At 42.5% G+C, this 4,449-nt stretch overlaps 1 protein-coding gene across 4 annotated transcripts in view; it reads right to left on the bottom strand.

Annotated features, from left to right (window-relative positions):
* LOC108792169 (FXYD domain-containing ion transport regulator 6-like) overlaps positions 1–4,449 on the bottom strand; it is a 70,076-nt gene that overhangs the window by 3,473 nt on the left and 62,154 nt on the right. The window lies entirely within an intron of this gene.

The following is a 4,449-nucleotide window of genomic DNA, read 5'->3' as shown; positions in this document are numbered from 1 at the left end:
TAAGTGACTACTGCTCCAAAACAATCTAATTGAAAAACTCAAACATTGGGTTTCAAATACTTACAAAATGCAAATATAAGTCAAAAGCAAAGCACAGAAATCTGTGCACCTAATAATGGCTCCAGTATTTTTGAACCAGCCCCTGAGAGCACATAAATCCTCAGAATACAAATGTGCTGATATTGATATATATATAGGGCTTGAAAAATCCGCTCCTCTTCTCGTCTGTGACGAGAGGCCGGCGGAGCTGGTGTTCTATCAAAGTTCGGGACTGTGTTAGAATGTGTGACCAGTGACGTGGTCACACATTGTAACGTAATCCCGCCCAGTTTTTCGGCGGTGGAATGTGTGACTGGTAACATGGTCACACATTTTAACGTAATCCCACCCACTGTTTCGGCGGTGGAATATGTAACCGGCAAAAGGTGCAGAATTCCAACGCTTTCCCAGCTGTTCCAGGGCAGATTGGCATGGCAGATCGTATGTGCAGGAGAACCGATCTGCCCTGAAGCAGCTTATCGGTCATGAAATGTCACATCTATCCGACTTTGTGGAATGTGAGATCGCACTCACAAAATCAGATAGAAGGGACATTTCCGGACCAATCAGCTGTTTCAGGGCAGATCGGTTCTCCTGCACATACGATCTGCAATGCTGATCTGCTCTGAAACAGCTGGGTTACGTGGGTGGGGTTACGTTAAAATGTATGACCACGTGACCAGTCTAGAGACGCCCGATCGCTTGTATTAGCAGCAGCTGTCACTGTCGTTGCCGGTCCCGATATCCGCGGTCACAGGTCGGCTCAGATTATGAGGCTGAGTGAAAATCACTCGCCTCATAATTCTCCTTTAATCTACTGGATTTCAACTTCCATTAAAAGTTTGCCTGCAGTGGCCATCTGTGCTAAACGCATGGCCACTGGTGTGTCCTGAGAGCAACAGCCCTGATCCCAGCGTGTTGTACCATTCACTTTTGTGTTAGAACTTAATTGAAATGTCATGTCATGTGACTTTTCATTAAGTTCTATTCACCAGAGCATTGTTGTGATGGTTTGCATTGCAACACGCTGCTCTGAAAAAAAGTAATGCATGCAAAATATTTTCCAGTGCAAACCACCACAATGCTGTTGTTTAAACTGATCTTATTTAAAACAACAATATTTCCTTATCTATGTGTTGGCACTGCACTGTACAAGGCTATCAGTGCAGTCCCAATGTGAATGGGCCCTTACTTACTTTTTCAATGGGAATGCTGTGTAAGCACAAAATAAATTAATTGTAACAACTAAAAAACATTAAATGCAAGAATTGTGTTTGCTGAAAGCATCCTGATTGTGACTTTCTTATGATGGCCATGTATACTATTCCTACTAGGGTGGATAGAACTGATACAGTACATGTAGACACAGTGGCGGAACTACCGCCGGTGCAGGCGGTGCGGTACTGTGTAGACTTAAGAATATGTCCATATGTAGAAGTTTGGCCTATGCAAATACAATAAAAAGGTAATAATGTTTTATTGCCAAACAGAAAATAAAATACTTTGATAACTGTCATATGCCAGGCGCAACTGTCTTGGAAATGTGGCATATTTGGCTATATTTATGTCTCTGTTATTGTGAATAATGCCAGTATGATATTCCATATGTGATGATGTTTCCTATTAAACTCTGCACTTAGAAATCTATAGAGATGGTGACCTGGTAGCCTTGCAATGTGCCTAACATTGTGGTAGTGTATTTCCTTATTCTTTTACAGGCCCAAGTCAACTGTACTTTAGCTCAATAAAAAGATGAAATTCTAAACAGTCACTGCATTTCTCATTAAGTACATTTAAGAGATTGTCACTATTGCCCATTCAGAGTCAATGTAAAGCTCACCTCCCCAATCCACTTCCCTGGACTCCCTCATCAGTCTGTTGCTCCATTGGAGCCACTTCGAAATATCCACTGCTTCTAGGTATGGTGGAGTATTTGGCCTTCTACCAAGATGCAGTGATCACGAGATCAGGGTAGATGCCACCTGCTGACTGGTCTGCTAGGCAACCATGCATACACACATTCACAAATATCCCATTTGCTGACACTAATCTGCATGCAGTCAGATCAGCCATCTCGTTCTTCCCTCAGACACTCACTGCAATTATAGAGAAAATGGAGCAGTCACACATTGCAATCACACACAGATTAGCAGCCATTTTGCAACTGAGCATACAAACACTAGTAATATAATAGGTAGCAGTGTTTCTAGGAGTTGTGAATTATTTTCTAAGTACACAGAATGCCAACTTATTAATTTTATAATAAAAGTCTCAAAAAAGTGGTACAGTGCAGAAATATATACAGAAGTAACAATTACAAAAAAAGAAATTGGCATACAGAAATATTGGCTATTTGCTATAAAATAAAATTGGTAGAAAAACAAAAGTAAACTTTATCATTTGGGCAGTATTGTTTCACCCTGTTGGTGGGAGCACACAGTAGCCACCTTGTTCAGAAAAAAACTCTGGATGAATTACACAGTTTCTTTTTCTGATTCTCATTGTCACAGGTCGGCTAGAACTATGAGGTGAGTGAAAGGCACTCACCTCATAGTTCTCCTTTAACTTATCGAGGTAAGGATGTGAGACAGACTCTTCCTCTTTGGCCAGTTTCACCTTTGGAGTCACACTGCTGGGTATGAGGAAAGTTCTGTCCTCTAAAGTGGCCTTGGGTTATATGGATCAACCGTCTCTGATGGCTGGGTCAGAGTTAAGATTCTTGACATTAGCACATCATCCTGATTGCATCCTGAGTCAAAGCACAACATGATTGTTGCGGACAGAGTCCACCGTTGGTCCCTAGGTGGTTATACAAGGCAATGTATCCACATGCAGCTGAAAGTTTGTACCATTGAAGGAATAACTCTCATCCCCTTACAACTAATATTCAGGATTTTATGAGAGATATTTGTAAAATAAGTAAGGATCCCGGACAGTGGGGTGCTCCAATGTGGAAGGATGTTTCCCTCCTTCCTGATTTGTAGTTGCAAAGTTTGGAGGATTCTTTTAATGTGCGGTGAGGTGATAGCTAATTCTCAAATATTAACATATATCTAATTTATTAACATTTAATCCCACTTTCTATACCTGATGTTACACACTAAGCTTTGACACAATCAATCATGGAGCTTACACAGGGTGAAGACTTTAAGCAAAAGAGAAGAGTGGGAAAGACAAGAACATATGGATCAGAAGCAGGCTTTAAAGATACTTTGTTATTTTGCCCTGAATAGGCAAAGCCATGGATGCACATGGCTATGTGTATCTGACAGTCATGTGACAGCAGATGTGCAAATACAAATAAAAAAAGGTTACACATATAAACTCACTCATAATCAGTAGGATCCCCAATATGAACAAGACCACTGCAAAGACCAGTCCTCCAATCCTCAAGCTTTCATAATCTGCATAGAAATAAATACAGGTGACATCAGTTATTAGAAGTCCCACTTGTAACAAAATGAGACGCCACAAATAAGCTCTCGTGAGTGAATTTTATCAGAGGGATGATGCTCAGGTGGATTGACTTTGATCCAGCAATGGAATAAAATACTTGGCAGTTTGGAGTGCAGCTTCCTTCCTTTCTTTAAATATGCTATATGACGCCAGAGTGAGCTGTTGCAAGAGCCAGTGCTCAATGATGAGTGAAATGTGAACCTGTACCAGTACCTGGAAGGGAACAGTGGGCAGGGCCGGCGCTAGCGCAAGGCAAGATGGGCACTTGCCTTACGGCGCCAGGGAACAGAGCGGAAAAGTTGCCCAATCGAGACCAGACTCTGTGTGTGGGCTGCCGCTGCGGGCGGGCGGCATCTGAAGGATGCGGGATCTGAAGGATGCGGCGCTGACCTGTGCAGTGCAGTCTCACGTCTCAGGCTCAGTGACACTCAGTCTCACTGAGTGTCTCGTCCTTCCTTGGCTACGTCAGTGAGTGACTGCAGGATGCGGGCTGCAGGATGCGGAGCAACGGATGGACCGGACCAGCAGGCAGTGTGGCGGCAGTGGCGTCATCCTGGAGGCGACGGCGACCTGTTGAGGGACTCGGGAGCGCCCGGTGCACAAATTTTTAAGTTGGAACCGAGCGAGGAGGCGATTTCACCCTCTCTTGGTGACCCACGGTCGGACTCGTATCGGGAATCGGGATCGGGAGCTGGCTGAAGTGGGAGCGGTATGTAATGTTACAAAGACAAAGTGCACATGGTATGCTGCATTGTATTGTATTATTTTGTATTGTATTGTGCATTGTATATACAGTATATTGTATTGTGTATTGACAATACACAATACAATATACAATGCATAATACAATATACAATGCACAATACAATACAGTATTGTATTGTGCATTGTATAATATATTGTGTAAAGTGTATTGTATTGTGCATTGTATATTGTATTGTGTATTGTATTGTG

The sequence above is a fragment of the Nanorana parkeri genome, unplaced genomic scaffold, assembly GCF_000935625.1.
Source record: "Nanorana parkeri isolate BGI_ZX_2015 unplaced genomic scaffold, ASM93562v1 scaffold608, whole genome shotgun sequence".
NCBI classification, from domain to species: domain Eukaryota; kingdom Metazoa; phylum Chordata; class Amphibia; order Anura; family Dicroglossidae; genus Nanorana; species Nanorana parkeri.
The sequence above is the reverse complement of the archived record's forward strand: the minus strand, read 5'-3'. Positions and strand labels throughout refer to the sequence as shown.